The sequence below is a fragment of the Grampus griseus genome (genome assembly GCF_964374135.1).
Source record: "Grampus griseus genome assembly, chromosome: 11".
In the NCBI taxonomy this organism is placed as follows: Eukaryota; Metazoa; Chordata; class Mammalia; order Artiodactyla; family Delphinidae; genus Grampus; species Grampus griseus.
This window is the reverse complement of record NC_139005.1, coordinates 7,126,688-7,153,213: the sequence shown is the minus strand read 5'-3', so window position 1 is coordinate 7,153,213 and position 26,526 is coordinate 7,126,688. Positions and strand designations below refer to the sequence as shown.

At 43.0% G+C, this 26,526-nt stretch overlaps 1 protein-coding gene across 2 annotated transcripts in view; it reads right to left on the bottom strand.

Annotated features, from left to right (window-relative positions):
* The window catches only part of RIMKLB (ribosomal modification protein rimK like family member B), a 45,627-nt gene extending 27,029 nt beyond the window's left edge, over window positions 1-18,598 (bottom strand). The window contains exon 1 of one of the 2 annotated variants that reach the window (XM_082667058.1): window positions 18,522-18,598. The gene's annotated coding sequence lies outside the window, so the exon portion shown is untranslated. Of the gene's footprint in view, window positions 1-9,042; window positions 9,173-18,521 lie in introns of those variants that run through there. The other variant, XM_082667059.1, reaches the window with a different exon arrangement.
* Between the last annotated feature and the right edge of the window lie 7,928 nt (window positions 18,599-26,526).

Here is a 26,526-nt window from a genome sequence, read left to right as displayed (position 1 = left end):
GCTGACTGGTGTTGGTATCTTCAAGTAACACCTGTCTAGATTTTTTATCTACTATAATTTTAGTCATCTCCAGAGACCAGTTTATTGCCAGGGAGTGAAAGGGCACAACCTCTTCTCTGCCCGGTGGTCCCCCCCAGTTTCCATGGGAGGATGAGCGGCTGACCATCCTTGGTGCCCAGGGATACTGCTGTAGTGACTGTTCGCCTTTTTCAGACTGTTCCGTTGGGATTCACGTTTAACAATACCCAGGAAACAGGTAAAGACGCCAGCCACAAAGCAGAGGCTCTGCATCTCCAACAGCCCTCCTGGCCTGAAAGGCCACCAATGCATTCCTATAGGCCAGGCAGAGACCAATAGGTTGGTATCTCCTCCCTGACTATGATTTTAAAACATCTACTTTTCTCTTTTTTTTCCCCATCTGTTAATATCAAGGAAAAAGACAAAACAAAAAAGCTGATAAAAAGTCAAAAGCGTTAACAGTAAACCTACACAGCCTAGGAGCACAAAGTATGCCAATAAAAGGTCAGTACTGACGTTCATATCATATCCACTGTTTTAAAAGACAGGAGGGGGCTTCCCTGGTGGCGCAGTGGTTGAGAGTCCTCCTGCCGATGCAGGGGACACGGGTTCGTGTCCCGGTCCGGGAAGACCCCACATGCCACGGAGCAGCTGGACCCATGAGCCATGGCCGCTGAGTCTGCGCGTCCGGAGCCTGTGGTCCGCAACGGGAGAGGCCACAACAGGGAGAGGCCCGCATACCGCAAAATAAATAAATAAATATATAAAAGACAGGAGGGACTTCCCTGGTCGTCCAGTGGTTGGGACTCTGTGCTTCCACTGCAGGAGGCATGCGTTTGACCCCTGGTCGGGGAACTAAGATCCCGCAAGCCACATAGCAATCAATCAATGACAGGAAAGAGTCCCCTGTAAAGTAAAATGGTTCCCCTTTTTTCCCCTGACATTTAAAGTAGTAGGTTTGGCTACCCAATAACATATCTGTAGGGAAAGAGTTTATTCTCCAACAGTGTAAGATCAATAGGGCATTTGCAAACGTCCACATATACATAGGAGTTGATTTTTCCTCTTAAAATATAAAAAAAAAAAATCAGATCTACTAATTCTCTATTTTTTTATTTCTCCAGAAGTACCAAATAATATATAAACATCAGATAATAAATAAATGCTAAACTAGCCTTTTTGAAATAAAGAGAAATCTATAAAATTTAATTTTATATTAGAGATAGTTTTCCCGTGAAAACTTCTGGATAAGCACACCAATTTTTATGACTGTCATCTTCAAATACTCCAGGCAAGGCTAATTAAATGAGAATCATAAACAAGGTGATTTCTTGTAAGGCCCCCTTCCCAGTGGTAATTATTCTGGTAAAGAAAAAGCAAAATCACAATCTACCATCTGACGATATTAAGGGCATCTCTTACTGCTAGAAAAATTCTTTATTCCAGATAAGATATACCAAATGAACTTAGAATCAAAAGACTGAAAAAGAAAATATGTTGGAGGAGAGAATATATACATACTTAAATATAAAAACTAGAATTTACTCAATTTGGCAATAACTACAGCTGTACTTTCAATGACGTCGTTCTCTCCTGGATGAGGATTAGGTTTGCACAGAAAATAACAAATGTGTGAACGGGCACTCTTTCACTATTATTTCCTGTAACTGTTTTCTCCTGACGGCTTTCCCCCTGTACATAATCCCCAGGGCTTCATTCTTAAACCCTTCTTTCCTTTCTCTAGAAAAGTCATTCTCAGTCCAGTTTCAACTACTATCATTGACCTACTAAATATATTTTTCCAACCAGGAGTTCAACTGAATTTCAGATCTTGTTTCAATATGCCTAAACGGGCATCCTTAACTAAATGCCACCCACTATTGCCTCAGTTAAGCAAGTAAAGTACTGCAGTACATATTTATTGAAAAAGATTCCACAAATCAGTGGACTTGCACAGTTCCAACCCACACTGTTCAAGGGTCAACTCTGTGTGTGTGTGTGATAATATATATACAGATGATAAATATATATATATATATAAAAATATACACACACACATATAATAAATAGATGCCACAGCAGAAGCATAATGTTTAAAGATGTTGAATGACATGCTTATCAAACTCCAAATACTGGGCTATTTTAAAACTAAAAGTTGAATGAACACTATTTCAAATTAAACCTCGGTATTAACAGTAACCATTTTACAGATTAAGAAATGAAGGTTAAGAGAGTTAAGAAATGCACCTAAAAAAATTTTTTTTTAACTAAGTAATACTAAGTAGCATAGCTTATATTTCCAGAGATTTTCTAAATCCCAACAGTCTCCCTCCAAATCATACCACATGCCTATGTTGACTTTAATTGTACCTTTTAACACCTACTTTGTTATGCTTAAGGTTTTAAACCAAGGATCTGTTTATCAAGGCTTTTCTCTCAATCTCAGTAAGTTCTAATGCTTCCCAGCCTCCCCAAAAAATCCAAAACACAACAAAACACAATCTGGGATACATATGAAATTTTACCCTCTTTCCTCTCCTTGTCTTATCCAGTGTCTCTTTCGGAGGTGGATCTGAATTACTGCAGGAAATGAGAATGAATGGGAGTAAGAGGCAGAGGGACAAAAGCATTAAGAAGATGAGAGAAAGGTAGGAACACCCCATTGTGTGTGTGTGTGGGGGGGTGTACTTATTAAAGGGGTACAGAACATGAATGACAAAATGAAAATCTCAGAAGTCTCAGAGACAACCGATTAATAGTGTTAAACCTGTTACCCCATCATCCACTAAAACAATGTCCCTTTGAAACTTCGGTAGTTCCTCCACAGGCTCATCCTTTAGCTAAGACGCCACTTTAAAAATATCACTGTCTGGGTGCCATTTTCCTTAGCACATTAACTTGAAGTTAGACTGTAAGGCTGTGAAAGCAGGAGCAGGTTAGGTATTAATCAAAGTTGACTTTACAGTGACAGAAATGGATGACAGTCCCCTACTTATTCTTGAAAGAGTATACCTCAAAAACAGAGCAAATATCTGATTTTCCAAACTTTACATGACACATTCACTCATACTCTCCTTACAGCTCTATCATAATACCTTTTCTTAAAAAAATGATATACAAGAATTTGCATGAAAAATGAGAGGATAACCATTTTCCTATACATACTCAATATGGTCCCTTGTACTCTTTTTCTACTATATCTAAAGATATCGAAGGGAATTTGGATAAAATCCCTTTTGAGTAATTATATGTACCAATTACTGTGTTAGGCAGTTTACTTGTATCTTCTCACTTAATCCTCACAGTCATCCCTGTGACACATTATTGTCCTCACTGGGCAGGTGAGGCTGCACTAGCAGAGAGGTCATTTGTCTAACTTAGAAAGTGGTAGAAGAGCCCAGAGTCCCTTCAAATTCCACACACTCTATGGCACAGACTGCCACCTGCCTACCAATATCCACTTTCCACTTACTCCTCTGTAATAACAGATCTGATATTTACCTGAGCACAGTGCCATATGACTAAGAGGCTGCATTTGTATTGCGTAGGCCTTTCTGCAACTAGATATGGTCGCAGAGTGCTCAGCCAAAGTACTGCACTCCAACTTCCAGGAAGCATGCTAAAGAGATGTACTCTTCCTCCGCCCCTCCTCCATTCTGCTACCTGGAATGTGGGTGTCATGGCTACACCTCCAACAACCACCTGCACAGAGGACAAGAGTCGACCCTAGGAAAAGTGCAGCTAAGTGTTAGAAGAACTTGAATCCCTGACAACTGCACAGTACTGTGGCCTTAAACTGCTTACTATCTCTTTTTCATGAGGAAGAAATAAACTTCCAACTCCATGATATTTTGGGATTCTTTATTATAGCCAAAAAAGATAAACTACTAAATACACAAAACTAAGCATTCAACTGCATAATACATTCAATTAATATTAGAGTGCCTACTACGCACTCTCCCTAAAGATACCATGGTTAACAAAAGAGACAAACCCCCAGCCCCGATAGAACTAAAAATGATCTGATGATAAAATGTCATGAATAAGAAAAAATGCTCAACATCACTAAGCACTGAAACACAAAACTACCTCACAGGATGGTTACAATAAAAAAACAAAAAAAAAACCCCCCCAAAAACAGAAAATAACACGTGTTGGGGAAGACGTGGAGAAACTGGAAGCCCTGCCAACTGCCGGTGGGAATGTTAAATGGTGCAGCAGCTGCCGAAAACACTACGGAAGTTCCTCAAAAAATTAAAAATGGAATCACCATACAATCCAGCAATTCCACTTTTAGGTATATACCCAAAAGAACTGAAAGCTAAGTCACAAAGAGGTATCTGTACACGTATGTTCAGAGCAGCATTGTTCACAATAACTAAAAGGTGGACGCAACCCACGTGTACATTTGACAGATGAATAATAAGCAAAATGCATGTATCAGAATCTAATGCCTTAAAAAGGCATTAGATTCTGATACATGCTTACAACATGAATGAACCTTGACGACATTATGCCCCACAATCTAAAGTACTCAAATTCACAGAAAGTAGAATGATGGTCCTTAATGGCTGGGGCATTTAAAGATTAGGGAGTTACTGTTTTATGGGTATAGGGTTTCGGTTATGCAGGACGAAAGAGTCTGGAGATGGCCATGGTGACGGCTGCACAATATGAATGTACTTAATACCACTAATCTGTTAAGACGGAAATATTGTGTGTATTTTACAATAAAAAGAAAACTGGAAAAGGAAAAAAACTGTCATGAGCAAATTAACATGCAAATGTTTACACATTCCCAACTAAAGGGTCCAAAAAATATGTTACCTTTAAATAACCTGTAGCTTTGTTACTAAAATTCCTAAAATAGTCTGTGGTATAAACAAAACCTAAGTTTTCTCTGGAATCCAAATAACATTTCTAATGATTTCACTTAACAGAGAAATGTTACATCAAAGTATCTCTGGAATGTGGTACAAAATTTAAAAAATGTTCCTGAGATGCAACGCACAGTACAGCTCAAAGTTCATCACACTTAACATGCTAAATGTCAGGCCTTCCTTCGAAATTTTCTTTCTGGACACTATGCTGTAAAAAGGGCTGGGAAGCTGTTAACACATTCAAGAAGGCTTTGCAGATATGGCTAACTACATCACATGTCAAAGGAATAAGCTAACAACTGAGAACTCCAAAGCATCAGGGAAGAATTCCAAGTTTGTTGTATTTGGGCAAACCTGCATGAATTTTCAAGATGTAGTTTTCTGATAAAGCATCAAAGTCTGAAATACTGCCAAATACAGGACAGCAGAGCAGTAAGACAGAACCGGTCTGATCTTTTATAGCAAATCCATGCTCTATCTTGGAGACCTTATTTCTATATTTCTAAGAAAATGAAGCTAAGAGCTAGTATCAGAAGTGGTTAAAAGAGAGAGAGATGGAGAGAGGGAAACAAAAAGGGACTGTTAAGGAACTGAATAAAGCAAAAACATTTAAGAGGTAGGTTTGGATTATTTTTTTTTTAATCACAACTTGGTGGTGTGCTGCCACTTTTGAAAGAAAGGTAGTAAAAAATAATAATAATAAACTTGGCATATAAACATTTACACAAATTTGTTCTGCTAATTCATCAATTCACAATCCAGTAGACTCCTCCAGACATTGCTGGGAGAAGTGATTGACAGGGCAAAGGACCAAACAGTAAAGTTTCCAAGTAATGAAAGACGATTTACCCAACATCTGTACCTAATCTGCCCCCCACCCCCGCCCTCCATTCAACCTCTCTCGAAACAAGAGGACCAATGAAATTAGACAGTAAACTCTATGAGGGCAGAATCCCCATCTGTTGTGTTCTATACTATTATCCCCAATGGGCAGCATAGAACCTCAAAAGGACATGGTTAAGGGTTAGGAGTTACTTTAAAGGACTTTGTTATGCTGAATGACAAAGGAGTATCAAAAAACCAGAGCTATTTTCAAAATTAAACATCAGGCAAATTGTACAACATAGTATCTAAACGTAGCTGTTTAAAATTTTATTTTTTCAGTTTCGCATAAAAAACAACCAACCCAAAGCTATTGCTACTTTCTATCATCACTATACAACCTTTGTTAACAATTAAAGTGGGGCCTGGGGTTGGGGCAGTAAGGAGAGGGAAAAAGATATATAAGCAGATGGGTTCCGTGCAGACCAGGCTCTAAGGGAGTAGATCTGGCTAGCTCTGTGACTTTTGTCCTCCAAGACAATTTTGAAAAGGAAAAAACATTGGAAAAGAAAACACTGAAAATGACACCATGGCATCAGTTACCATGAAGCCAGAAAATCAGTCCTTTTCTGCAAACCAAACATTTACACAGATACATATGGCACATAAATCTAAAATATATTATGTACAGATATTTTTGGAGGTACTATATTATTTCTTCACAACACTTAATATGACAAGCAGGAAAATTCCCAAGTAATGCAGGACAATTTACCCAACACCTGTACCTAATCTCCCCGATTCAACCTCTCTTGAAACAACTGCACATGCCAGTACAGCTAACATCTAAAAATACTACTTTCTTCATTGTTCTTATCACTACCTACCCACCCCTCAATAGCGTAACTATAACAATTCTAAAGGCTCTTTTCTCAAATGCTTATGACTTAATCCCACTTGCAGAGAATATTCTTTGTAAGCTAATCAGCCATAAAATCTCTCTACAAATCCACCCCCAAAAAAGAGTTGTCAGCAAGCAACATACAATAACTCACCCTCCTTACTTTATGTTTGGTTTTCTCACTCTTCATGGCCTGTTTGTGGGTACAGAAGTTCTTCCTCCACCCATTTTCTGTGTTTAGGTCTCTATGCCTGCTCCCCAGAAGAAGATGATAAAAGCTATGTCCCAAAGTGTGGAACAACTCACTCTACTCTGTCCATTCCCCTAATCTATTCCAGTATTCATGGTGCTCGGTCTTTTAGCTCATTGGGAGGGGAGAGGATTTGAGAGATCGATCAGTCGAGTGAATTACCCCAGTAGCAAACCCCATGTGAATACAAATTGGGGAAAGAAAGGATTGGGAGATAATTTAAAAGGTATGTTTCATCCTGTGCCCCAACAACGTAATGCATGAGGTTTGGTTGGTGTTTAGAGAAAAAAAGAATGTTCATTTTAGAACTTTCTTCACAGTATGGCTAAGAAGTGGTAGAAGATTTACAAGATATTGCTGGTATTTCCCTCAGGTGAGGAAGAGGGGACTGAATGAGAAGGGAAAAGAAAAAAAGGGTAATTTCTTCTTGTCACTCTCCCCTGCACCCCCAGATGTTATCATATTCAATAGGAAACATGAAAAAAAAATTAAAGCTATCCAACTAGAACTAAGATAAGTGGAATTTTAGCTCATAGCCAAAAGTCTGAAGGTTAGCTATACAGCTCCTTACCCCCTACAGGGGGAAAGGCAGGAAGAGAAAAGTGGCTCTTCACTGAGTAGAGGGCTGAATGTGACTCAATTTGCTGCTCCCCTTCTTGGCTCTGTTTTCAGGATCCCACAGACTGCCTCCCTGCCTGACAAGCAGACTCCAGCACCTGGCGGGGGTAAGAGAAGACAAGAGAGAAAACAAGGGAGACGGAGAAAGAGAAAAACATCAACAGCCATGTTGCCAAACTAACAACTAAGTCTATGACATGAAGGAAGGAAACTAATACCTAACCAAGATAGACTGGAATAAACAAAAGATTACGTCAAAACAAAATAGGCCTCCTCCCCTTTGACACACTAACTAAATCCAGTAACCATTATAAAAGAAATCTAACTATATTACGACTACATTAGAGCTTTTCATTCCAGAAGTTACGGTGACTCTCCATGACTAAAATTTCAGAGTGTTTTATTTCAAGTGAATATGTTAAAGTATTTGGACAGTCAATCGTTAAAGAAATCGTTTTTTTCTTTTTAAAAAGACCTTACAACTATCCGATGCTATGAAATGAGATCTAAAATAAATAACATTTACATTTTAATGGTTACAGTTAAAAATTAAATCATCCATAAATATAATCAAAATATCAAGCCCACAAAAGGAAAACCTTCCATATTAGGCTGCCCATGCAGTTTCAATACAGACTTCAAATTTAACCCAACTCCACAAAGATGTGGGAACAATTCCTGTAATTAATAAGAAAACGGCACAAGCAAAGAATTTACGTCGAGGTTACATTCAACACGGTTACTATAATAATCCCACTCACAGAAGAGAATTAACGCCCCATCTCTATCCGTAAACACAAATGGGAGAAAATACAGGGGATGACAAATCTGCTATCAGCGATAAGGAAAAATTAGTAAGGCAAATCTGAAGTAATTATCCCCTAACTACTTTGGATTTATTGCGGGGGGGGGGAGATCTGCATCACGGTCAAATGCTGTTAAAAAAAATCAAACGAGACAAGCAATTACTGTCACCCATCTTATTCAGAGGGCTTTCAAAAGAAAAAGAGGAATGGCTGTCACTCTTCTAAAAATGTACACGTAAGGAGGAAAGCGTGGAATTAAAACAGAATAACTGCGGGACCAATACCAGCCCCTCCCGCCTCGGTCACACACCACAGGAATCTGTCTGATGGCAGCAGTGGAGGCAGAGATCACCACGCTGCCGAAGACAGGTTTGCGCCACGCGTGTGTGGCTCCGACGCGCATCCCCAGGGTCACCACACCCCCTCGCCGAGGGGAGACCACACTGCACCCCGCCCGAGGCCGCCGCCTCCCTCCAGCCTCCCGCACCCACCGGCATCCTCAGCCCCTCCCGGAGCAGAATCCCAGCCCAGGGTCCGCCGAGCGCCCCGCCGTCCCCGGCTCTGAGGCGACCACCGGCCTCCCCAAGCCCCGGGCCCCAGCCGCGCACGGCCCCGTCCTCTCCCGGGCCCGGCCCCGCTCGTCTGGAGCCCGTTCCGCCCAACTCGGCCGCCACGGGCGGCGGGGGCCGGGCGCGCCTCCGCCTCTCGCCACGACCCCCGCGGAGGGAACGCGAGGGTCCCGCTCACCTGGCTGGGGCGACTCCTCCCTGGCTCTCGGCCGGCGGCGCCCGGCTGGGGCCTCCGAGGGCGGCGCGGGCGGGCGGCCGGGCGGGCAGTAAGTCCGAGGAGAGGAGGGGGATGGGGTCGGGAGGCCGGGAGCCGCCTCCTTTCTCCGCCGCCGCCGCCACGGCTCCCACAGCCTGGCCCGGCGCCCTCGCCCACTCGCCCCCTTTCTCACAGCCGCGCGGTCGGTCTGGCTCTCCCTCACCCCACACACCCCCACACACACCTACACACACACTCACACTCACCCCCCCCACACCCACACCCACGCACACCCGACTGCTCCTCACTCCCTCACACTCCCTCACTCGCCTGGCGTGCGCGCGCGCGACCCCGCTCTCACACAGCGCGCGCGACGCCGGCGGAGACCGCCCCGCGCTCCCCCAGACCTAGGCGAAGCGCGCTGTCCGCCCGCGCGCCGAGGACCCGTGCGCGCCGAGGACCCGTGCGCGCCCCGGCCCCGCCCTCCAGGCGCGGCGGCGCTGCGAGGGCCGGCCGAGCGAAGGGCCGGGCCAGCCAGCCGGCCAAACCTGGCCAAGCGGATCTGACACCTGCGTCGGGACCCGACCCCCAGGCGTCCCGTCTCCGCACGCAACCCTCGCGGCCTCTGGGGTCGAGGAGAGGCGATGGGGGCGCGCGCGAGAAGGAAAAGGGGAGCGCGAGAGCGCTTCGAGGACGCGCTTTCCCCACCCGCCCCCAAACCGTCCTCACTGAGAAAGGGAAACGGGTGGAGGGGCGAGGTTTGTTCCCAACTCGAAACCGCGTGGTGAATCCCTTCCTTTGTACACCCTCCCCGCCCTCACCGTCCCTCTTCCAGCCCCATTCACCCACACTCTGAACCCTGACGCGAGCCCACCGAGTCTCCCAGGCGCAGTGTGCGGAGTGCGTGTCCGCGCCTCCGCGCCTCCCGCCCGTCCCCGCCCACCTCCCGCGCCGCCCTGAGGACCGCCTCCCCCTCGAGTACCCTCAAACCGTAGTCTTCCCTCCGGAGGCAAAGGTTTGGGGGACAAAGACCGTAAACACCCATAAGGTCCTTGTCCCTGTACAGAGTAAGGACAATGCCTCTGTAGGTAGTGAGGCCAATTTTTAAACATCATGTATTCTCCAGGCTTTAGGCAGATTTTAAGATACAGGCGGGGCACCGTGGTACAGCCAGCTCTGCCGCTTAGAAACCAGTGTAAACCTTGTCACTTGTTAATTAACCTAGTTACTTAACTAACTCTGATCCTTTGTTATGAAAAGAGTATATCCCAAGGTTGCTGTGTGAATGAAATGTGATAATAGACTTACGAGCATTTTGTAAATTTCCAAACTGTGTAAAATGAATGTTTTACACTTTTTTTCATTTACACTTTAGGGTGTTTCTTCTCAGTATGGCTGAGAAGGGGTAGAAGATTTTTTAAGATGTTGCTGGTAATTTCCCTCTAGTGAGGAAGGTTGAAAAACTCCTCCACAAAGGAGGGTAAGAATATGAATAGGTCGGAAACAACCTAAATATCCATCCACAAATGAATGGGTAATGATGTGGTATGTATATACAATGGAATATTACTCAGCCATAAAAAAGAATGACATGATGCTGTTTGTAGCAACATGGATGGCCCTAGAGATTATCCATAAAGCCAGACAGAGAAAGACAAATACCAAGTGATGTCCTATGTGGAATCTAAAATACGACACAAATGAACTAACTTATCTACAGAACAGAAACAGACTCACAGACAGAGAACAGACTTCAGGGAGGGGGGTTGGGGGAGGGATGGAGTGGGAGTTTGGGATTAGCAGGTGCATTCTATATAACAGAATATCCAAACAACAAGGTCCTACTGTATTGCACAACGAACTGTATTCAATATCCTGTGATAAACCATACTTTATATGGAAGATTCATTTCCAAATAACCTTAGTCAGTTATTACACCAGATATCCCAGATGTTAGAGAGTATGTCCTAACACGTTTGCCTTCTTGCAGATCACAACCCCTTCTCAGTCCCCTCAGCCAACAAATTCTTTTCAGCATTCCTTTCCCAATCTTTAGGGTCTGCTTTTTTTTTTTTTTTTTTTTTTTTGCTGATTTACCTCAGGGGGACTTGAGAGTACCATAACTGAGAAATGTAGTTAGGGTGTTAACTAAGTGTTTACTGCATGTTTTGACACAGAGTAACCTAGGATGGTGAACTATTTTCACGAAAGATACGTTTAGAGGTACAAAAGTGTTATATGATATACTACCTTCAGAAGAAAGGGGGTAAAAGTCTACAGAACTAAAATGTTGCTATTTACTCCACTCTGATACTATCTCCTGGAACATGAAGTACTTCCCTTCAATCTAAAGAGGAAAAGAGGAGAATCATTTTGTGATCAAAGAAAGCTTGATCACAGAGATATGAACACAATGAGAATCTGACGCAAAATACATAGGGAAATTGGCACAGAGAAAAGGTCGCGGGCATGCCCAGCAGAGGATCCCAATTCACAGTAACCATGCACTGCCCAAGAAAACCAGGTTGCATAGGTGAAACTGTGGATAGGGAGTATGAGACTATTAACTAACAGGCCACTTGTCTGTTAAGAAAAATGCTGTCGTTCAGGGCTTCCCTGGTGGCGCAGTGGTTGAGAGTCTGCCTGCCGATGCAGGGTACACGGGTTCGTGCCCTGGTTCAGGAAGATCTCACAGGCCGCGGAGCGGCTGGGCCCGTGAGCCATGGCTGCTGAGCCTGTGCGTCCGGAGCCTGTGCTCCGCAACGGGAGAGGCCACGACAGTGAGAGGCAAAAAAAAAAAAAATGCTGTCATTCAATATACTGTCACTATGTGCCAGACACAGCCTAAGAAATTCATAACACACACAACAACTTTGCTTTTCACTTAATCTAGTCAGGGAAATAAACCCAGAAGTATATTTTTAAAAACAAACCCAGAAGTATATTTTTAAAACCAAAGCCAATGATATGTCACTCTATAAGATAATCTTTACATGAATAATGATCAAATTCATACTTCCTATTTTTGTATGAAGTAATGAGGGAGCAGAAATTGTTTTTAGCATTTCCGGAAAGGCTCAGTTTCTTAGATTCAACCATAATCTTTGTGTTTTCACGGTAGTTATGTCTGGTCAGGTATGGACTCACAACTCCTTTTGGTGGCAATGTAACTTATCTTGGTTTAATCATGCACCACTCATTTTTAACCCATAAATTGATACTCTTCAGGAGGGGGTGGGTTGAATCCCTTGAGAAGACATATTATAAGTAACCTCACATCTCTGGAGTCAGATAAATCTGATTTATCTGATTTGAAATCCCAGCTTTATTTGCTGGTGTCATGGGATTGTTGCCTCTATCAGCCTCAGTTTTCTCATCAACAAAATGAAGATTAACTATTTCACTGAACTATAAGGATTAATGAGGTAACTTAAATATAATGCACTACATATGAAGCGTGCAATAAATATTAGCTATTATTACACAAGACTGATGTTCCCCCAAGCTGAAGGGACCGAGGATTAGACAAGAGGTGCTGGAATTATCCATGTATATCTATATCAGCCAGAAAGCATAATTCACTTATTATCTAGACTTTGGGTCAAGCAAAAACTTTAAGTACCCCATAGACACCATCTGGTGCAAATCTTTCTCTCCTGGGGTTAATGACAAACAAACAAGCTGGGGTTTGATCAAAACTAAGGCCTAAAGTAGTGAAGAGAAAAACTGTAAACAGGAATGAATCCAGAATTATTCTCAGTACCTAAAATAGTGTACATCACTGGGTATCTAACATGATTCCTGTGGGTGGAGAAAAGGTAGTGGGTGTCCTATATCAGAACGTACACTAGCAAATAAGGAACAGTAGAAGCAGCTGCAGGAGATGTAGCTCTCCCTGTGCTTCCTCTCCCAGAGCCAGCCGGCTAGAACCAGCCTGGCGGCAACAGTCTTCAGTTAGAATAGCTAAACCCTGATCTAGCCTTTCTCCACCCACATCCCTCCTCCTTTCCCTCCACTCCATTTGTGCACAGTAAGCTGAGTGCCTCTCTAACTATGCTAAGAAAATACAGATGCCAGACACAAAGGAGGATGGGGTGGGGAGAGGGAGGAAAGACGGTACAGATTGGCTGCATCAGAGAAAGAAAAAGTGTAAAGGAAAAAAATGACTTAGAGAGGTGATGTAGGTTTTTCCCCTTAGAAAGAGAGGTGATGTAGGTTTTTCCCCTTCCTTTAATTGTATCTGGCTACTATTTCTTTTTATCTATGACACAGGAATAAACCAGGATGTTTAAAATGCAGATTCCTTGGCCTTCACCCCGACCTTCTGAATGAGCCCGGGTATCTGCATTTTTTGAGCCAAACAAAAAACTTATGGAATCAGCCAATAGTCTGCAAATTTAACAAGCTTACCAAGTTGAATCTTAGATACATGACAGCTTGAGAATAGTGTCTTAAAGAGATAACCATTTGTAAAATGTTCTTAATTTAAAGCACTCAGCATTTATAAACTCGATGTAAGCCTCAAGCAACCTCGAAATGTTGAGTAAATATTGTTAGTCTCTTCTGACAGAAGGGAAAATCAATGCAATGAGATAAAATCATTGGTGGCAATTCCGAGTCTCCTGATTCCCTATCCACTGGAGTATCATAAAAGTATTTCAGTCTGGTTAGAACAGAAGAAGAGAGAATGGACTAAGCAAAGGTGGAAAGGCAGCAGCATGTTCTCTTTTAAAGAATAGAGGAAGCCTCAAATAATAGGGGAAAAAAGAAAACAAGAACCCTCCACTAGGTGCAGGGAGACACCGGATTGAATTTGTTGACATTTCAACCATAGAAATGATGGTATCAAACCACGTATGGGCTGTAGGATCCGCCACACACCTATGTCACCAGCAGCACCTTGAATGATTTACAGATTGAATGGATGAATGAATGAATGCGTTCTGGGATCATCCTACTGACCTGCCACCATCGTGACTGTCCTGGTCCAGTTTGCTATCTTTTGCACATCGAAAAAGTTAGACTAGGGAGTTCTGTTCATTAATCTAAGTTCATGTATTTATCCTTGATGCAAAGAAACAGAACAATTTATATCTGTTGTGTCCAAATCCTTATCTACTCTATTTCTACATTTTGTTTCTCAATCATTTTTGCTCTCTTGGGTTACAAACCCATTTTGATCATCAAGCTAGATTTGTTTCATCTTCCTTGCTCTTCTATTTAACCCTTCTTCCATCGACTCGACCTGACTCCCCCAGACTAACTGTTTCCTTGATTTTCTGGTCTCTCTCTCTCTCAGTGCCTTTCAGTTTGGGATTCATCCTAGCAGCATGAGGAGACAGTGAAGAGAAAGAAAACAACGAGTGACACGGTGGAATTACTAGGCAAATCTCTCGAAATATCCAAGTTCCAAACCTTCTGGCTACTTTCCCAAAACTTTTCTGGACAACTAGGGCAGACAACGGAGACCAAGATAGAGGATCTATAACACTGGCTTGCTTAGTAAATAAATGGTGAATGAGGAAATAGCCATAGAAATATCTGAAACGCATATAGTTCTGTATCTGTCCCCAGTCTCACAATAAACCTAATATGTCTTAGAACATGTTTAATCCTCCTAATAACCCTACTGCGCTTGAGTTATCTCCTTTTTGCAAATGAGCAAACTGAGGAACAGAGAAGTTGAGTAACTTTTTCAAACTCACACAGCTAGCAAGTGCCAAAACCGTGATTTGAATCCAAGCATCAAAGTACATACTCTTAACCAACTCTTTATAATCCCTCAAAGGCTACACAATTGATTTTGTCGGCCATTTCTTCCCACTACTTAGTATGTAAAGTTTTATTTGGATATTGATGCCTGCTATTTTGGCTTATGTCTCTAACATCATATACAAACATTTGATAAATAATGGTTTTTTATATATATATATATATGGAATATATATATATTTGGAATTTGTCACAAAGGATCTCATAGTCCATTCCTCAACCGTACATATAAAGAGTCAACCAAAAAATTATTACTAATGTTATTCTCCAAATACATATAGATTCCATCGTAATCAACAAAGAACAAATCCACTTAAGTCATAGATGGATTTGCTAAAGTCGTAGAAGCTTTTTATCATTAAGCTTTTTCTCCAACTTCCGTTACTAAAAATAAAAACTGCTATTTTTGTGGGGAACTGAAATGTTTGGCGCTTCAAAGAGGGACCCACTGATATGTTGGGGCAAAAAGGGTTTAGCAGAAAGTCAGCGTTTAAAAGACAAACCAGGGTTTAGTGCCTGACCGAGGGGGCAAAAGTAGGTCAGTGTCCCTGGCAGTCACAGCTGGGAAAGAGTGATGTCACCCAAGTAGTGGGGTGGGGGGTAGGGGAGGTGGGATTTAAGGTGGGGAAGTGGAGAGACCCTTTGCAGGGGGGACTGTGGGGATGGGAGGGGAGGAATTTACAGAGGCATACTTAAGGCAGCCTTTTATAGGCTAATGGCAGAAACAGCTGAAGCACCGCTTCCTCCGCCCTCTTCCCTCTTCCCAGGCTGCTTTCTCCCAGGCCTCATTCCCTACCTCATATCAACATCAGACCCCTCTGCTGGAGACAAAGACACCAGAGAAGGGAATGAGGAAAAAGACAAGCCTGAAAAGGAATAATTTCCATAAAGGAGAGAGTGCTGAGGAGAGAAGTGAAGTGAATTTTAATCAAAACCAGGGAAACATGATGGGAAAGAAGAAAAAAAAAGGAGAGAGGCAGATGAAAAAAATAGTGGAAAGGGAGGAAAAGACGGCTGAATGAACGAAAAAACGTATTAGTGCATGGAGCAAAATTAGTATACTGGAAATACAATTATAATAACTTCTAAGGTTTTAAAAATGAAGCAAGCAAAGAGCTGAGGAAGACACCATAATGGTTGCAATTTGAAACCATCCAAAATATGTAGTGTGTTTGCAACAAAGCGAAACTGGGATGGTCCCAACTGGGACTTCCCTCCCCAGTCCACATCCAAGTTCAAAGTTATGCTGCCTCCGTGTTTATCGGTCAGTCGAGATCTAGAAGTTCTCGTGACTAATTTAAATATCTCATTGCAGGTGTAGGTAGTGCCTGTTAAATTGTTAATAATCATAGTAGTAACAATAACCACCTTTGGAATGTGGAAACTGTATTTCAACACCCCTGCTTTTGAAATGTCATGCATTTCACGTACTGTTTTAATCACTTAAACATTTTAAAGAATTAAAATTCAATTAATCTCTGATCAAAACTGAGTGTCTTTCCATTATGTCCAATAGCGCTCCTGTCTAACAACAGCACCCAAAAATCCTTTCTCATTTAAGAGCTACTAATGTTTCTTTCTGGATAACTGTTAAGTTTTAAAATATCCCCTGGTGTAAGCAAAATATACATGTAATAAATATGCCACGATGAACTGTGTCTAGAAAGAAATAAGGGAGAAAAGCTAGGAAATATCTCACCAAGGCACCAGAAGTAAGGATATATATATATATAATTATATATATATATATATAATATATATATATAATATATATATAGTGCCTGCATCTGGAAGAATGTTGCTTTTCTTTCTCTTCCTTTCAAATTTCTTCCTTTTCTAAGGAAGGAATTTTTATCGCTTATTTTCTGTTTTCTCATTCATTTCCCCTTTCTCCAAGTCTTTTTTTTTTCTCTTCTTGCAACAGCTTCTCTATTTCCATCTCAGGTTGCCCCCATATTTCCTTCTGACTTTGTTGTGTCTTAGCTTAGTCGGCCAGACTTCCACTAAACTCTCAGAGCTGGCATCAGAACAGCGCATTTGGCAAAAAGTCAGTCACACATACCACACAACCACAAACAAGCACTCTGACTGCAAAATCCTTTCAACAATACATTCCTGTTTCTTGCAGTCAGCGGTTCCCATAGACCCACGATCTGAAATAAGCAACGCATACATTCACATACAGTCTGCACGCACATGGCCTCTGCAGTCAGCTCACAAAGACACAACATCTGCAGAAAGGTCTTGCAGGCAGCATATACAGGCAGCACATTCTCCGCCCCTTTCCTAGCTCTTCCTGACTGGCTCTTTCTCGCAGCCGCCTCCTCCCCTCACACTGCCTGGCAATGTCTCCCCTCCTTTTCCGGCAGTTCTCAGTGCAGTGCCATCCATCACTCTCCCAACAGATCCTCGGGCAAAGCAATTGTTTCTTGAAGCTCTCTTTTCCCCTGACTGGGAATTTGCTCTTGCAAAAGGACTGTCAGAACAGAATCTCCTTCTGGAACACGATACTGTGGCCTGGTCCCTAGTGCGCTAACTTGTTTCTACAGATTTTAATTTTGCCATGGAAGGTTTCAGGAGAAGGAAAAAGAGGAGAAAGAAAACAGAAAGAAAGAAAAGGAAAGGAGAGAGAAAGCCCCGGGAGACATTTCAACGAAGACAACTTGAACAAAAGCAGAGAAACAGATTTAGGAGGGGAAAGCAGTGGAGAGACAAAACGGAGGTGTGAAAGTAAAGGGAGAAACTAAGAAAAAAGATAAAAGTATGAAAGATTTGGTATAACAGTTTATTGAGCTTTTTGTTACCCACTACATTACCAAGGTGACCGTAGAAGTAGGACAGAAGATTCTTATAAAGAGGTCAATAGGTGAATCACAGACAAAGAGAATAATCTCCTGATGAGATTGCATCATTTGAAATTTCTGAAAAAGACAAAACAGACAACAATCACAAATATCTGCCACAAGGAAAATTTAAATTGCTATTTTGAAGGATTTAGTGACACTTGGAAAGAAAGCACATTTGAATTTTAGTTAAAACAACAGATGATGTCCCAATTTTTGAGATATATTAAAAATGTGAAATTCAAATTTATTTGACCATCCCACATTTTATCTGGCAATCCTATTCTCAGAGGATTCTGACTCACGCTCAATTTGAGAAATACTGGTGAGAAGTAAGAAGGCCTACCTTTAGTAAGAACACCTGGAGGTGTTTGCAGATCCTTATCTCTACCCCACAATCATACCAAACTGAAATCCCTAAGAAGAAGCTGAAAAATCTTCATTGTGATGATATACATTGGTTTGTTTTGATGCACTAAAGTTTGATAATCACTGATTTCCTCACAATTCATTCATGGAGCCCTCCCTAAATCTTAATAAATGCTGTTCGGTTAACTAAACCAGGGGGCCATTAGACTGAATGGCCACTGAATAGGCTTTAAGCTACATCCCATCAATAATTTCCTTGTTTCTCCCCTTTCCCTATGAAAGTCTCTCCCCAGCTCCCATCGGTGGAAAGCTGCCCAATTAGAACTGATTTTAGTTCACATAAACTCTTAAAGTTTTAATATGCCTCTTTTCAACTGTTCTGTTGTCAGAAGAAGGAACCAAAGGAGCCCCCCAGGGACCCCTCCCAGGAGAAATGAGGAACCAGGTGGACGTATCCATGTAGCCCCTTTAACTCACTGCTTCTCTGTGTCTGCTTCTCTGTGTCCAAGTCCCTCTTGGATCCTCGTGTTATGAGCTGTCAGACTTTATCTGAGTTTTTCCAGACTGGGTCCGGAAACCAGCCAGAGTCCAACTTAAAAACCGGACTGGGTCGGGGATTGGACTGGGTCTGACCTAAACTGGACTAGGTCCAGTGTGAGGCTTCAGGTGAGTAAAATTTTAAGACTGAACAAGTATATTAATCTCACCACAGATAATCTTGAATTACAGTGGACACAGTGGGGAACTTTTAACCTAAATCCAGTCAAGAGGTGCCCTAGAGAACAGGGCACTTCTCTCACTATAAAGAGTAGAAAGAAAATAATTTTTCCTCCTCTACGGTTTCTAGTTACCAGAATAAGAGCTGCTGGGGGGAGTTCCCTGGTGGTGCAGCGGTTAAGAATCTGCCTGCCAATGCAGGGGACACGGGTTCGAGCCCTGGTCTGGGAAGATCCCACATGCCACGGAGCAACTAAGCCTGTGTGCCACAACTACTGAAGCCCGTGCACCTACAGCCTGTGCTCCACAACAAGAGAAGCCACCGCAGTGAGAATACTGTGCACCGCAACAAAGAGTAACCCCCGCTCTCCGCAACTAGAGAAAGCCCACAAGCAGCAACGAAGACCCAATGTAGCCAAAAGTAAATAAATACATATTTTAAAGAAGAGACCTGCTGGGACACCCTGCTCTCTCCTGCAGACAGGATCTCAGGGAAACTGGCAGAAGTGAGCCAAGGGCAAGAGTTCTTAAAAAGTCAACGCTCCCAGATCTCTATCTGTGGCGCCTGGTCAAGAGAGGAAGGTAAAGTTTCAGTTGTCCCTTCCTTACCAAGTTCAGGGTTTGAATTTGATTTTGGGGTACCCACTTGTTATCCTTCTCTTGTCTCAACTTGTGTCCTGAGGTCATGGCTTGGCTCTCTGCCTGCCTGGGGCACTCAGGCTGTTGGTTCTTACGTGCATATGCGGGAACCTCAGCCCTCAGGTTGGGGGCACAAAAATACAGCGGGACAGAAACGTGGGCTGTATTCTGTTTGTGGCTAGGGCTCTACTGATTGTTGCTAGCGCTCTCTGGGCTATTTTTGGAAGTGGCTCCGGATTGGGGGAAGGTAGTACCTTTTGCACCCTCTTTGGAGACACCTCTTGCACCCATGGGATTGGTCAAAACCACCAGGCATTTACTGTTTGTCCCAGCTGAAACCTGACAAGATATTGGGGGGCGGGGGGGAGAGGGAGGATATATATTTTTAAAAATACGCCTGTGGTCAGAAGTTGTCCTCATTGGAAGCTGATTTCAAAACCTTTTTTTTAAGGCGTTCTCTCCTAAGCTAAAATGAAACTATGTACCCAGAGGGAAAGAAAAACATTCTGAGGTCATTGTGGAAGCATTTACGAAAATATTCCAAAGACACACGGCTCTAAATCTAGAACATGGGAATCTTTCCCTCTTCGTTGGAAATCTCCCTAATATGAAGAAACTCACTGAAGATAATGTATTTGGGTGGGTGGGTCAGCCTCTTGATCTCGATCAGGTTGCAACACTATTCTTTGTGGAATTAAAAACAACTGTACTTGTCTTATAAATTGAGTCCTTACAGGAACAGAAGTGCAGCTCTAGAAGCAATTTAAAGCCCAGAGTAAAACTAAGGTTGACTCTGTGGAGTCAATAAAGGCCCTTGGGAAAAACTGGCCTGCTACCCTGTTTGCAGGATTCCTGCAGCCTTTCCAGGTGAATAAGGAAGGTCACTTCCTGGAAGGCCTTTAACTCTGGCAATCATCTCTGAATCTATCACTAAGGCCAGAGGTGCACAACAAGAGTCCCTAGACTTTCTTGCTAGGATGGTTTTAGATAATAGAACTGCTTGACATTACTCATCCGCTGAACAAGGAGAAATGTGCACCATAGCAGAATGTCTCCTGTGGCAGCTGGATCAACGCAACTGGGATTGTACCAAATACAAGAGATTAATAAGTAGCCACTTGGCTATTAATTAATAGCCAGGGGTTGATGACCCTTCAGGTACATTCTCTGATTTATTTGAGAACAACTGGTTTGGTTCATGGGAGGTCCTGATCAAGGAATATACTTCACTCTTGGTATTACCCTCCTAATCATGGTTGTTTCCTGGGTGCACTGTGTTGTCCCAAAGGTTTTAAATGCATATTCACAGCCATCAGCAGTACATCAGATGGTCTCGCTGTGCTTGCAGAACAGAAACAAGATGAATAACAAAAACAAAAAAAAATTTTTGGGGCTGTGCGGCTTGTGGGATCTTAGTTCCCCCACCAGGGATTGAACCCAGGCCCTCGGCGGTGAGAGCTTGGAGTCCTAACCACTAGGCTGCCAGGGAAGTCCCCAAAAACAAATTCTTCTATGAACCTGACATCATAATCAGTTTCACAATGAGACAAGAGCAACTTAACTCTGATGGTGACTGAGAGTGCCGCTAATACCAAATTTTTGGTGAATCACATTCAAGATGATGGTCAAAAGAGAGAAATCATTAAATTCATTAAGCAGGGGGCCATTAGACTGAGGTGGCTCTAATTCCAAGGTGGCCTATATAAGCAAACCAAAATCTAAGCCTGAAAATACCTCAGGGTTGCAATATTGAAACGTAAGGGTAGCCCAAGAGGCCTTAAGCTATAGCCAAGCAGTAATTCTCTTGCTCTGCTTCTGCCTTTTGTCTACAAGTCTCACTCCAAGATCCTGTTGGTGGAGCACACCTAACCACTTCCAGTTTGGCGCTACCAGGTTCACATCAATTTTTGCTCAAACTCGGTATATTTAACATGCCTCAATTTATCTTTAACGTGTTGAACACTGCTATTTTATGTATTTATATATGCATGTCACACTACATCACATTAACTTTTTAAAAGTCAGCAGGAAATGAAAGTACAATTTATCAAAATTTGTAGGAAGCAGCAAAAGCAGTGTGTAGAGGCAAATTTGTCACTGCATGACAAGAAACATGCAAGAAATTGGACATCCACATGCAAAAATTAAAAAAAAGAACCTAGACCTTATGCCCTTCTCAAAAAAAAATTACCTCAAAATGTGTCATAGACCTAATGTAAAACGAAAAGATATAAAATTTCTGAAAGATAACATAGATGACCTTGGGTATGGTGACAACTTTTTAAATACAAAGTCACTACGTCATTAATAAGCTGAACTTCATTAAAATTCCAAACTTCTGCTCAGCAAAACACCGTGTCAAGAGAATAAGAACGCAAGCCACAGACTGGAAGAAAACATTTGCAAAATACGTATCTGATAAAGACCGGTTATCCAAACTATACAAACAACTCTTAAAACTCAACAATAAGAAAATAAACAACCTGACTTTTAAATGGGCAGAAGACCTGAAACGTACACTTCACCAACAAAAATATAAGGTGCCAAATAAACATACGAAAAAAACGCTCCACATCTTATGTCATTAGAGGGATAAGAATTTAAAACAAGGAGATATCACTACATGCCTATTAAAATGGCTAAAATCCAGAATCCTGATAACATGAAACAACAGCGAGGAACTCTCATTCATTGCTGAGAGTCCAAAATGGTATGGCCGCTTCGGAAGACAGTTTAGGGTTTCCTATAGAACTAAACATACCCTAACCATATGATCTACCAATTGTGCTCCTTGGTATTTACCCAAAGGAAATACCAAAAACTGCACACGGAGGCTTATCACAGCTTTGTAATAGCCCCAACAGAAACAATCAAGATGTTCTTCCGTAGGTGAATACATAACTGTTGTTCAGCCCTAAAAAGAAATGAACTAACTACCAAGCCATGAAAAGGCATGGAGGAAACAAATGCATTACTGCTGAGCGAAAGAAGCCCATCTGAAAAAAATCACATACTGTATGATTCCGACCGTATGTATTTCGGAAAAAGATAAAACTACGGGGCAGTAAAAAGGTCAGTTGTTGTCAGGGATTAGAAGGGAAGGAGGAATGAATAGGCAGAGCACAGAGTCCTTTTGAGGGCAGTGAAACTGCTCTGTATGAGACTATAATGGTGGACACATGTTAACACACAGTTGTCAAAACCCATAAACTGCACAACAGCAAGAGTGAACCCTGACTGACTCATAACAATGGACCTCTCGGTACAGGATGTTGAGAGTGGGGAAGGATGTAGGTATGTGGGGCAAGGAGTATAAGGGAATTCTCTGTACTTTCCACTCAATTTTGCTGTGAACATACAAAGTGCTCCAGAAAGAGAAGTCTATTTAAAATTGGTAAGGGGGTAGGGTGGCCGCAGAGATGGGCTTAGGACGGGGCAAGCTTCTCCCGCCATCCTACAATTACCTGGGGTTGAATTAGCTGGATTGGTCGTGCGTGTTTTTCAAAATTGTCACTTAGGAGAATCTAAGTTTCTGTCTTATTTACACCCAGTAGTTAACCCTTCTACCACCTTTTGGGCCTCTCACTGTTGTGGCCTCTCTCGTTGCGGAGCACGGGCTCCGGACGCACAGGCTCCGGACGCGCAGGCTCGGCAGCCATGGCTCTCGGGCCCAGCCGCTCCGCGGCCTGTGGGATCCTCCCGGACCGGGGCACGAACCCGTGTTCCCTGCATCGGCAGGCGGACTCTCAACCACTGCGCCAGCAGGGAAGCCCACCCTTCTACCATCTTAAGAAGCCAATGATACTGAAAAAACCGGTTGTTTCTTCATATGTCACTTGTTTCTTCATATGTCAGGGAATAAAGGAAGTTCAGTTCACTTCTCTTTCCCACTAGATTCTCGATTCCTTGAATGGACGACTTGGGACTGATTCATCTTTTTTAATTACCGGTAGGTAAGTGAAGTCCTTGGCACTGAAAAGGCAGCCAGAATATCAATGCAGTACAGTTCTGAGTCATTAAGAATCTTTCATCCTGTCGGGCACAGCTCAAGAGTCGTGCTCCATGAACTATGTCATCAGTTGGAATAGTAAATGAGGTGCAGGGAAGGGCCGCCAAACTTCAAAACAGGTCTGGAGAAGTGATTCGTTGCCCTCTTGTGTTCAGTTTTAGGAAATACAGTCTCTCCCATACACGGGCAACACATCTCTCTGATGTACGAATATGAGTTCCTGGGTTTGGCCTCGGGCATGCAACAGTGAACAAAGCATCTGCCCACAAGAAGCCCACATTGTAGTGGAGACACTCAGGAAAACACGCCAAAGCTGAGTTGGAAAGGATGAGTAGAAATTAGACAGATGAACATAAAGGTTATGTTGAGTTGGTAAATTAAAGATTCTGGTGGAGGTGTTGTAAATGGAATGTAAGCGTGTACAGCAGCTTAGAGAGCTTGAAGCTTTTGCAGAGCTGTAAATGATTCGGTGTGTCAGAAAGCAAGATGCAGCATGTGTCGGGGTGGGTGGGTTAGAGCACTGGTGATGAGAGAGGGAACTGAGAAGTTCCGACCGTATCCTAAGGATAATGAAGCGCCTCTAAGGTTTTGTTTTGTTTTGTTTTGTGGTGCGCAGGCCTCTCACTGTTGCGGCCTCTCCCGTTGCGGAGCAGAGGCTCCGGACGCGCAGGCTCAGCGGCCATGGCTCACGGGCACAGCCGCTCCTCGGCATGTGGGATCTTCGTGGACCGGGGCACGAACCCGCATCCCCTGCATCGGCAGGTGGGCTCTCAACCGCTGCGCCACCAGGGAAGCCCTCCTCCTCTAAGGTTTTTAAGCCAGAGTAACCTAGGTTGAGTAATGCTAGAAATATTGCTCATAGTGCTTTGTATTATAAATAAAGGTGGGGAAACGCCAGAACTGGGAGACCAGTTAAGACTCCGTTAGAGCAATGACTGGACCGAACTGAGCTAAAGTGGTGATGGACATAATAGAGAAAAGGGATAGATTTGAAAGACTGTGTGTGTGTGTGTGTGTGTGTGTGTATCTGTGTGTGTGTTGTGTGTTGTGTGTGTTGGGACTCAAGGTGAGGGAAAGAGAGAAACCGAGGAAACTGGAGGTGACCCCGTGCTTCAGTTGGGTAATGGGGTGATGGTGGCACCATAGTCCTAGTATGGGGGGGACTCTGCAGGGAGCATGACTCAATTTTACACATGCAAAACTAGGGCTTGCTCAACATTTATTGAAGCTTCTTCTTGGGCACCTTCCTGGATTACAGAGGGTGGAAAACTAAAAACGACATAGCCTAGACTCTCCGATAGCTAGAGTTTGAATCCTATAGCTAGGTTTCAGCAACCATATGCACTGATCTAAGTCTTGAACTCAAAACCAAGGTTAAGTGAAGAGAGAGGCAGGGAGTGAGGATCCGTTCTGCTGGTGTGGATTCTAGCAGAGCCAGCGTGGATCCAGAGCTTGAGTGGTGGCATCTCAGCACGGAAGGTGGCCTCCAGAAGGTGGGAGGGGCACTAGAATCTTGGTAGCTATTCCTGGGAGTCTGTTCTTTAGCTTCCCCCCTTTCTGCTTAAATGATCCTGCTCTAATATGAAGCCTGACGGACTCAAGGTGCTAATGGGACATCCAACTAGAGATGTACTATTTCACCTGCAGATGTAGAAGAGACTGAAGTACAGATCTAGAAGCAGAAGCCAGTAGATGGTAAATAGAGACGCAGGAGTGGGGTGTAGTAAAAAGAGGTGGCTGGGGCAAGAACCTTGAAAACGACCAGCATTTAAGGGTAAACACAGAAGAAAAAGAAATTTAAAAAGAATGCTGAGCCAAGCTAAAGAGGAAAACAAAGGAAGTGATGTCATAGGTGCCAAGAGAAAGACACATTTCAAAAAGGAGGGACAGGCCAACAGTGCCTGATGCTGCAGAAAACAAGAAAATAACACTGAACTTTTTGTATCATATTGAGCATCCAAGAGGTCCTTAGAATTGTGAAGAGAGGTAAATCAGGTTTCAGGGAAACGGCAAAATACATATGTTCTTTGTTTGGCCTTGTCTAATCTGTTAAAAAGATTCATTTTAACTTTGTGACACATGTGGCTACACACTTTTTTGCCACTCCTCCCATCAAGAGGTAAAGTCTATTTCTCCTCCCCTTAACTTGGAACTGAGACCCTATAGACCAACAGGACATGGGAGTGACGCTGGCAAACTGATGCTGAGCCCTGAGAGATCTGCGGCTTCTTCCTTTGCTTCTGGGAACGTTTCCTCTCTCAACCAAGACCAAGGGAGTCAAATGTAAGTGTGGATACTACATAGAGTGTGGGTCTAACAGCGCAAGACCACCAGCACCATCTGAAAATTTACACAAAGCAAAACGATGAGACAAAAGCACTCATTATTGTTGATAGAAGTCACTTATGTTTCGCATGCACTGATTTTACAGCCCTTCTGCCAAAATTCCTTTATTTCTGGAATAACTGTTGCCCAGTCTCTGTGCCTGTTTCCTTTAGGTCTATTCCTCTCGTATTGGATCAAAACACTGGTTAGTTGTTCCACTGGCTGTGCTCCTATAGCCTCTCAAACTACTTTCTTCTCTAGAACTTTCTCCTTTACTTTGCATTTGACTCAGTTTTTGAATGTTTCTCTCTCGAAATATTTCGAGTCTTCGTCTCACCTCAATTCAAATGACCAAATTTTGAGTTGTTCTGTGCTGATCATTATGTCGGCCAGAGACGAGTAAGAACCTCTCAGTCTAATCAAGAACACAGACATGTAAAACAAAGAATATAGGGACTTCCCTCGTGGTCCAGTGGTTAAGAATCCGCCTTCCAAGGCAGGGGACGCAGGTTCAATACCTGGTCGGGGAACCAAGATCCCACATGCCGCTGGGCAACTAAGCCCGGGCGCCACAACTACAGAGAAGCCCGCGCACCGCGATGAAGGATTCCGTGTGCTGCAGCTAAGACCCAACGCAGTCAAAAATAAATAAATAAATTAAAAAAAAAAAAAAGAATACAATAAAGTTGAGGGGAACTTCCCTGGCAGTCCAGTGGTTGGGACTCTGCACTTTCACTGCGGGGGGGCAGGGGTTCGATCGCTGGTTGGGGAGCTGGGATCCCGCATGCTGTG